Source organism: Oreochromis niloticus, linkage group LG3 (genome assembly GCF_001858045.2).
Source record: "Oreochromis niloticus isolate F11D_XX linkage group LG3, O_niloticus_UMD_NMBU, whole genome shotgun sequence".
Classification (NCBI taxonomy): Eukaryota; Metazoa; Chordata; class Actinopteri; order Cichliformes; family Cichlidae; genus Oreochromis; species Oreochromis niloticus.
In genome coordinates this window covers 58319251-58329660 of record NC_031967.2, presented here as the reverse complement: position 1 = coordinate 58329660, position 10410 = coordinate 58319251, and the positions used below count along the sequence as shown (strand labels likewise).

The 10410-nt window shown below is 46.4% G+C and overlaps 1 long non-coding RNA gene across 1 annotated transcript; it reads left to right on the top strand.

Annotated features, from left to right (window-relative positions):
• Positions 1-806, top strand: LOC109200267 (uncharacterized). The gene is made up of 3 exons (XR_002060454.2): positions 1-136; positions 335-400; positions 561-806. It is a non-coding gene; the product is annotated as an uncharacterized LOC109200267 (long non-coding RNA).
• The last annotated feature ends 9604 nt before the right edge of the window (positions 807-10410 follow it).

The window sequence follows — 10410 nt, the reverse complement described above, 5'->3', positions numbered from 1 at the left end:
CAGTGTTTATGTGGTATTATCCCACTTGCCACAAATGTCAGTGTAATGGGGAAACAGCGCCCCCCCCTCTCGGTGTGGCTGGTTAGGGGAGGCTGGCTGCAGTAATCGCTGCCAGTCTGCCGTAGCCATACGAGAGGTGAGTTGTATTGCTCCGCACACGATATAGCTAACTAGTACAGACACATAAAAGATGTTTGATTAACTGATGGGCACTGAGTGTGATAAGTGCTTAGTGGACACATGTCCAACACCAGTTTTATGTACTTTTCATTTGTTTATTATTGTGTAAAACATGTATGCTAAAGCGAAATGTTAATGGGATGTTCTGCCGTAGTGTGCTGTGCGGAGTGGTGTGTGGCGAGCCTGTGCACTGATAAAGAACACCATTGTTTCCATTCAGGTACATCATTTGTTGTTGCTGTTACTTTATTGTACGTTATAAATTGTAATATTGCGGCAGTAATCGCTGCCAGTCTGCCGTAGCCATACGAGAGTGTGCTGTGCGGAGTGGTGTGTGGCGAGCCTGTGCACTGATAAAGAACACCATTGTTTCCATTCAGGAAATAAAGTGGCATCGATCAGAGACTCCTTGTTTTCTTAAAACACAACACAACGCAGAGTCGAGGAGTCTGTTTGGGCCGAACTGTTGCAGCAGGATGAAGCAGAAACCGGTTACACTGGTGCCGTGACCCCAGCTCCTGCATTCCTGCGACCGCAACGGTGCTGTCTACTTCCTGGAAGGTGGAAAAGTCGCGGGAGACTGGCTTTTCTTAGTCCCGCCATTTTCTGCGTTCTTTAGAGACATCGGGGTGGATTCTGTGCTTTCTTTTTTTTGGAGAGTTTAAAAAAAAAATAAACAAAAAAAAAATAAGAGGGAGAGAGACTCACTGCTGAGCCATGGCAGATTTTCCCAGTTTTGGCAGGGGAAGGGGGGCAGTTGGTTTTACCCCTCTGCAGTCATTTGGCAGAGGCAGATCACGGTTGCTGACAGCTCCAGTTTCATCCACACCTAAGCCTGTCCTTACTGAGTTAAATGAAAGCCCTATTGATGTGAACTGTGATGATCTACAAAATGCTGGATCAGAAACCAGTCCTACAAAAGAAAACCTTTATGCAGAGATTGCAACGCAAATTGGGTTTTCTATTGGGGAAAGCATTGCCTCTTATCTTGAATCTCGGTTGGGCTTTGGAGTGGGAAACAGTGTTGTTGGGTCTGCCAATAATGTGTTACCAGAACCCTCACTATTGAATGTGATTGTAAAGTCTGATGTTAAAGAACCTGTGTGTTTTAGAGGGGATGGCTGTGATACATGCAGTGTTCAGGAATGGGAGGAAATGATGATGACTTTTTTTAAGAGAAGAGGGGTACCAGTTGCTGAACAAGCTGATGATGTGCTAAGTAAACTGCTGGGGAGGGCACGAGAGATAGTCAAGGTGGGCATACGTAGTAAGCCATCTGTGTGTCTTGAGAGGGGCCCAGAGCCCATTTTTGAGATCTTAAAGCAGCACTTCAGTGACACTGCCTGTTCGAGCATGCCTTTAGCTGACTTTTATGCAACACTACCCAACTCAGGTGAAACACCATTTGACTACTGGCTCAGGTTGAACAGAGCCATGGAGGTGACAGAAGACTGTCTGAAGAGACAAAATAAGTCCTTTGCATATCTGACAAAAGAGCTGACTGCTATGTTTATCCGTCACTGCCCAGACTCAGAACTGTCTCTTATTTTCAAGTGCAAGCCCCTGCAGCAGTGGACGGTTGCTGATGTGCACGAGAAATTGCTGGAGCATGGCAAGGACCGGAAGTGCACCTCTCAGTTTAGTGCAGTCAGTGCCTTGAGTTTTCAGCACCAGGAGGTGAGTCCTAATGTGCAGCGGGCGACAGGCAGCAGTAAGTGTATTACACCATCACCAACCTCTACCTCAGCATCACTTACCGACCTTAATGCACAACCACCCACTGATCGTCTTGATCAGGTGATAGCCCTGTTAGAGAAAGTCCTGGAGGGACAGCCTCGACAAGCAAAGCTGCCTGCTAAAGATGATGCAAGGGTCCCACGGACCCAAACACACAAAATTGTGCCTTGCGTGATTTGTGGTGACACTGAACACTCTACGTATCACCACTGTAGAGCCCATCAGCTGTGTTTCATCTGCCATGCTGGCGACCACACACGGGCTCAATGCCCCAGGGCCGTGTCTGTCAGAGTGAGGGGGCCTGAATCAGCCACCCAGCAGCTGGGAAACTAGATGGCTTACATGTGGAGGGGGCAAGTGTTAGCCCTGAAATCGCCCCCAAAGAGGATGATTTAGAATCTGTATTACACACTGTTTGTGAGGAGCGCCAGCTAGGCCGGAGACCCATTCTTCAGAGCACACACAGATTAAAACAGCATGATGAGCTGTTCTATGAAAATGTGACCCTGGGTGGCAAAGTGTCTGTTAAAGCCATGCTTGACAGTGGCTCTATGGCCTGCACTCTCAGCGCCAATATGATGCCCCAACTATTACATCATGCAGTGCTGCAGACCCCACCTTGCAACCCACTGATGTCGTCCTGATTGGCTGTGGTGGTTCGAGGACAGTTCCATCAGGTGCGTGTGACATTACGGTGGAGATGTATGGCTGTAAAGTTGTTGTGCCAATGTTGGTGATTGCAGGGCAGAGTGAGGACCTCATTTTGGGCAGCAACCTAATGAGGTATCTGGGTAATCGCCTGAGGGAAGAGGGACATTTAGGAGAGGAATGCAGCAAGACCCTGAGTGCTGAAGAACAGCCTAATAAAAATCTGCTGAGTTCAATGTCAGGACTGGTGGCCCCAGAGTATGTTGGTGATAAGATCGGGACTGTCAAGCTAAAGAGAGCTGTAACATTAGAGCCCCTGACAGAACACCTGGTTTGGGGCAGGCTGCAGCTAGTGAATAGTGGGGAGGTGGGCAGTGCTGTAGTTGTAGAGCCCACCGGGTCTAAACAGTGATGGTTGGCTCCCTGTGAAAGTGCTGAACCCCTTTGACAAGCCGATAACCCTGAAACGGAATATGAAGTTGGCTGACGTGTCCCCCTGTGCAGCGGTGGAGAATTTCACCCCCACTGGCTCCTACTTGCAACAGAACATGCAACGGTCTACTAGCCCAGCTTGGTGCCATGATGAGCAGAGTCTAGTCACCGATGTTTCCACTCTGCCTGATGATTCACCCTCACAGGAGATGACAGGGTGTTGTAGCCCCTTACATGCAGTACTGCAAAGTCTGGGGCTGTCTGATATCGACATTGATTCGTGTGCAGTTTCACCGGCTGGCAGAGAGAAACTGGTTGGGCTCATAGCCCAGTTTGAGTCTATCTTCTCGAGAGACAAGCTGGATTGCGGCAAGGCTAACGGCTGCCTACACCGCATTCGAGTTGTGGACGACAAGCCATTCCGGTTGCCATGCCGACGTGTGCCGCCGACGCACTATGAAAAGCTAAGACAGGCTCTGAATGACATGGAGGAACGGGAAATAATTCGGAAGTCTTGCAGTGAGTTTGCATCACCGCTGGTCTTAGTTTGGAAGAAGTCCGGTGAGTTGAGAATCTGTAATGACTTTCGCTGGCTTAATGCTAGAACTGTCAAAGATGCTCACCCACTCCCGCATCCGGCTGACGCACTGGCTGCTTTGGGAGGGAACGGATTGTTCTCTACGATGGACTTGACTTCGGGTTATTATAATGTGGAGGTGCATGAGGAGGACCGTAAGTACACGGCATTTACGTCTCCATTTGGGCTGTACGAATATAATCGTATGCCACAAGGACTGTGCAACAGTCCGGCCACCTTCATGAGGATGATGCTAGGCATTTTTGGGGATCAGAACTTCCTCAGTGTGCTGTGTTATCTTGACGATGTTCTGGTTTTTGCCCCCACAGAAGAATTGGCACTGGAGCGCTTGCATATGGTGTTCCAGAGACTCCAGGTTCACAACCTTAAGTTGGCTCCAAAGAAGTGCCATTTTCTGAGACAGTCTGTGAAATTCTTAGGGCACATTGTAAATGCTGATGGGATACAGTCATACCCTGACAAAATAGCATCCATTACTTCCCTTACAGAGGCAGACCTTATGGAAGAGGGTTCGAGTGTTCCATCCCAACAGAAAGTCCGCTCATTTTTGGGGATGGTAATGTTCTACCAACAATTTATTGAGAACTGCTCATCCATCGCAAAACCTCTCTTTCGGCTGACATCTGGGGATAAAGGCCCTCGTGGTTCACGGCGAAAGCACCGGCTGGTGCGTACAAAGCTTTGTGAGGAGGACTGGACGGATGAATGCAGGGCAGCTTTCAATGAGCTGAAGCAGGCCTTGTTGGATCGAGTGCTCCTGGCCCATCCTAATTTTGAGGAGCCCTTTTTGCTCTCTGTTGATGCCTCCAGCAGTGGCCTTGGTGCTGTGTTGTCGCAAGTCCCTGCTGGGGCTTCTACTTCAAGACCGATCGCCTTTGCCAGTAAGACACTCAATCATGCACAGTCCAAGTACCCAGCGCATAGGCTGGAGTTCTTTGCATTGAAGTGGGCAGTGTGCGACAAGTTCCATCACTGGTTGAGGGGTCATCAGTTTACCGTATGGACGGATAATAACCCTCTTACTTACATACTTTCTAAGCCAAGACTGGATGCATGTGAGCAGAGGTGGATCGCAAAGCTAGCGCCCTTCCAGTTTGACATAAAGTACATTCCTGGTCCTAAAAATGTGGTTGCTGACGCGCTGAGCAGGGAGCCCTTCGTGCACCCCAGGGCCTCCCACCGGTTGATAAGGGTTCCATATAATGAACTTCTGGCAGAAGCGGAGGCAGTCGCCACTGGTGGAGTTCAGGAGGCCTTCAGATGGACTGTTCACTCAGCTGATAAGGCCTCAAGCACTGACCAGCCTGTTGTTTCTCAGTGCATGGCTGTTGAACGGGCTGGAATGTTGACGTCTTCTGAAGTGGGAGCTGTCTTCCAGGCTCATAGTGAACATGAGTCCAGGGTGTGGCCACATGCTCTCCTTCTACCCCAATGCTCTCAGACTGTGATTCCGCCGAACCAGTCTGCCTCTGAACCCTTCTCGCATGATGACCTAGTGGGACACCAGCGGCGTGATGATGTGCTGAGCAGAGTGATCTCCTATGTGGAAAGGGGACGGAGACCCTCGAGGAGGGAGCGGGCAAGTGAACCGGTTGATATGAAGAGACTTCTTAGGGCTTGGGACAAGTTAACTGTGAGAGATGGTGTGCTCTATCGAGTCTCCAAGAATCCCGTCACAAAGACAAAGACTTATCTGTATGTTGTTCCGCCAACCTTGCGTCTTGCTGTACTGAAAGGCGTCCATGATGAAGCCGGTCATCAGGGACAACAAAGAACACTTTATCTGGCCAGGCAAAGATTCTACTGGCCTGGTATGGCCAAACATGTGTCAGAGTATGTACGGTGCTGCAGAAGGTGTGTTGTTAGCAAGTCGCCTGAGCCAGAGGCGAGAGCACCTTTGGAGAACATCAGAACATCAGAGCCCCTTGAACTGGTCTGCATAGATTTTTGGTCTGCGGAGGATTCGGCGAACAAATCAGTGGATGTGCTTGTGGTCACAGACCACTTTACTAAGATGGCTCAGGCTTTTCTATGCCCCAATCAGTCTGCTAAGGCAGTAGCACACCAACTCTGGCATAACTACTTTTGCATCTACGGCTTTCCGAAACGCCTTCACTCGGATCAGGGAGCTAATTTTGAGAGTGTGCTCATTGCCGAGCTGTTGAATGTAGCAGGTGTCCAGAAGTCTCACACGACCCCATACCATACGATGGGAAACGGCTCCTGCGAGAGGATGAACCGTACCTTGGGCAACATGATTCGTGCATTACCCCCCAGAGCCAAGCAAAGGTGGCCTGATGCACTGAAAGCTCTCACATTCTCCTACAACTGTACGGTGCATGAGACGACTGGCTATGCGCCATTTCTGCTGATGTTTGGCAGAGTGCCAAGACTGCCGATTGATGTGATTTTTGGCTCTGTTATTGAGCACCAAGACATCATGGACTATGATCGATATGTCCAGACGTTGAGGAGGGACCTCAAAGAGGCCATGGATTTGGCGCAGGAGGTGGCACGCAAAAATTTGAAGCGTCACACGGACCTCTACAACCGGAAGGTGCGGGGAGCGCCGGTAGTGATTGGTGATCGTGTCCTTTTGGCCAACAAAAAGGGACGTGGCAAAAGAAAACTTGCCGATCGCTGGGAGAGTGTTGTCTATACAGTTTTTGACAAAAATGATGAGAGTCACACCTTTAAGCTGATGGATGATTCCACAGGGCAAGTGAAGGTTGTGCATCGCAACCTGATAATGCCGGTGAACTTCCTTCCCCTCAGTGGTGCTTCAGTTCAGGATGATGGAGATGAGCTTTCTGAGTCTGGCTCGCTGATGGTTGGATGCGACGGAGAAGCTGTCTGCAACTCATCGGTGGGCACGGCTGAATACAGAACAAGAGCTTGGGTGTCTGACTTACCGTCTGCAGTGTCCAGCGACTCGCTGATGACAGAGGCTGCTCAACCAGAAGGAAGCATTGTGGATCAAGAACTTGCCTGTACCAGTGTTCCCCCTGTTGACACTGAGGAGCAGGTAAATGCCACCTCTGGTGGTCAACATTCTGACCTGCTTATGTCTGTGGCCCCAGTAACAGTCTCCTCTGTTTTGGAGTTGGCAGCCACTACTGATGGTGACCAAGACAATACAGCTGCTATTGAGGGTCATGTCTCAACCACAGTTGTTCTGCCCAACGCAGATCCGACTGATGTTAGCAGGGTGGTGAGGGCCCGTGCTAGATCGAGAGTGGGACGGTTACTTAAGCCTGTCTCCAGGTTGATTGAAATGATGCACCAGAAACCTGTTAAAGTTTGAATATTGTTGGATTACTGCAAGTTGATCCTTTTGTTGTTGAAGTGGGACTTTGGTCTTTAGAATTGAGACAGATTATTTGTCGTTGATTTTTCTGTGTCAGAGTGGCGTACAGTTATGATGTGATGAAATATGTAACTGGCATATTTTGTTCTTTTTTTTTTGGAAGGGGTCTGGCCAACTTCTTCTCCTATTGATTCTTTTGGGAATAGTCCTCTGACTGAATTTTCTTTGTGACTGTACGACCTGGTGTTGCTGAACGGATTTATCACATGTTGATAGCTGTGGATTAGCTATCGGATTTTTTTTTAAATCTTGTTTTTTTTGAGGATTATTGGGTTTTTGTTCTCTGTTGTATTATGGTGATTGTGGTGTACCTGTGTTTTTTTTAAGGGTGTTATTTTGTTTGTGGTGTTTGTTTTTTTGAGTGTGCAAGTGGAATTCAGCGGGGGGGAATGTAACAGTGTTTATGTGGTATTATCCCACTTGCCACAAATGTCAGTGTAATGGGGAAACAGCGCCCCCCCCTCTCGGTGTGGCTGGTTAGGGGAGGCTGGCTGCAGTAATCGCTGCCAGTCTGCCGTAGCCATACGAGAGGTGAGTTGTATTGCTCCGCACACGATATAGCTAACTAGTACAGACACATAAAAGATGTTTGATTAACTGATGGGCACTGAGTGTGATAAGTGCTTAGTGGACACATGTCCAACACCAGTTTTATGTACTTTTCATTTGTTTATTATTGTGTAAAACATGTATGCTAAAGCGAAATGTTAATGGGATGTTCTGCCGTAGTGTGCTGTGCGGAGTGGTGTGTGGCGAGCCTGTGCACTGATAAAGAACACCATTGTTTCCATTCAGGTACATCATTTGTTGTTGCTGTTACTTTATTGTACGTTATAAATTGTAATATTGCGGCAGTAATCGCCGCCAGTCTGCCGTAGCCATACGAGAGTGTGCTGTGCGGAGTGGTGTGTGGCGAGCCTGTGCACTGATAAAGAACACCATTGTTTCCATTCAGGAAATAAAGTGGCATCGATCAGAGACTCCTTGTTTTCTTAAAACACAACACAACGCAGAGTCGAGGAGTCTGTTTGGGCCGAACTGTTGCAGCAGGATGAAGCAGAAACCGGTTACACATGGAGCAGAGACTTGTGGGTGAAGACACGACACGGAAGTCAAGGGGAAAACACGGGGATTTATTCTGTGAACTATTTACACCACTGTAAATAAACGCACTGCCTTCATCATTAAGTCCTGCGGTTTGGGTGCTATTTTCCTCATCCCCACGGTCTGCCACGCAGGCCGTGACATAATCACAGCTTCTTCAGTATAAATATTTGATTTTTAATCACATTTATTGGTAATAAACAACATTTCTGACTAAAATAACCAATGAATGAATAAAAGTGTGCTTCAGGGAATAAAGAGAAGAACTTAAAGTCAAAGGTTTAATTCCAACTAGAGCTGTTGTTTTTGTCAGACAGAATTTGATTTTGCTGTTGGTCTGATGGAAAAGTAGCTGCTGTCACAGTAACTAACTTTTATAGGTCTGTAACAAAGTAAATCCACCTTAACACCACCTGTCTTTGTGTGACTGCAGTACACTCCCACTGTAAAAAAATGTTTGTGAAACTAACAGTAAAATCTTGACATCAAAAAAGTGTAAATTGAAAAACAACAATGTTTAATTTACATCAACATTTTCTAACATACATATACGACTGTAAAATAATGAACCAAACAAAAATATTAATTTCACAGTAAGAATAGGTTTTAAACATCACGTTCTTGTTGAATTTACAGATTATAGTTATATAAACACTGAAAAATTGTAATTTAAAAGTCAACACATGCAACTGAAACTGCAACAAACTAATGTTAAAATTACATATTTTGTCAGTTTTTTTAAATACAGAAAGTAACTGTATTACATTTTACAAATTCATTCAAAGTCATTTACAACATGGGGCACATAAAATCCACTTTATAAGTGGGCCAGACCAATACAATTTCTGTCAGTGTAAAGAACATATCTGAGATATCTTAATATGGCGAAAAAAAACAAAAACTGTGCAATTGTAAAAGTACTTGTCAGTTTTTCTACATGATAAAGACATGCTCTTTAGTCTTATACTGTCATAAATAAATGTGAAAAATGACAGAAAAAGTTCTGGCAGCCCACTGGCCAGACTGTCTTCTAATTATAAAATAGAAAGGTTTTCTTGATTCAATTTCAGCCCAATTTAGTAAAAGTTAAATTAATCATTTGCAGAAGTGTTTATGTTTTATTGCCCAAAAAGTGTTTAAAAGTATTTAAAACTACACAAGCTCTACCTTGAAAAATCCCTGAGCAGGAGAGTTTGTTTCTGTTCTTTCATTGGACTACTTAAATTATAGCGACAAACTTGATGGCTCGTTACGCGCTCAGTCTGCGAGCAGAATGATGCAGATGTGTATACATTGAGATATTCATGTATATTAACACAAGCAAAAGTATTGGTGAGCTAAAATTGAATTTTCTGCGATCTTTAAATATATGAGCGTTTTAGCGGGCGGAGGGAGGTTTGGAGTCTTCACACACCTCCGTTCTCTGCGGCCTGCTGGGGCTGGGGGGCTGGGAGGAGGAGTTGGCCGTCCGATTGGGGTCTGGAATGTGGGGCCTCCCTGCTGCTGCAGAGTCGGGCGGTCTGCTTCTCTCAACCCCAGGGAACAGGGTAACACCACCTGGGTCTGAGTGCAGTTTCCCCCTCCAGGGGCAAGGGTACCTCGACCTGGGGTATAGACATTGTGGGATGATGAAGGAGAAGATAGAGGCTCTGAGCAGATAGGAATGTGAGGAATGTCAGCCGGTTGGGACGAATATCAGCTGGTCTGCAGCCTCACCAGCCTAGTTGCTATATCTACCCCAGATCACACACACTGTGTGTAATATGTCCTCAAGAAGAATAGTCATCCTGATCCCACACAAAGACGTTGCTGGCAGCATCACAGAGGACAGGAAAACCCCTTATGATCCAGGACTTGATGAGGTTATGTAAAGTTTCATCCATCATTTTATGTTAAAATGTTTGTGTTTTTATGTTTATGTGAATCATAACATTTTGTGTGTGACAGATTCAATATAGCTCCCAATCTTTTATCTATTGTTCCTTTTATTGCAGCTGGCACACACACTCTGACTGCTCTCACCCAACAAGGACATAGGCAGAAAAGGAGGTGCTGTGAGTGCGGTGCCCCTACAGACAACAAATACAAGCCTGATATGCTGCAAATATAATGCTTATGTTTGCAAGGTCCACTCTCACCTGAGTGTCACATGCCACTGCAGGTATTGTATGTCTAATTCTATAAATTCATATTAAACACTACTTCGAGACATTGTTCACACCTAAAGAATGTTCAATACGAATCCCGCTCTAGAGTGAGAAAAGCCAACTGCCAAACCCAACATTGCGTGCCATAGACGCCCTGTAAACTCTGAAATGTCTAGAAGAAAAAACATGAAACTGGA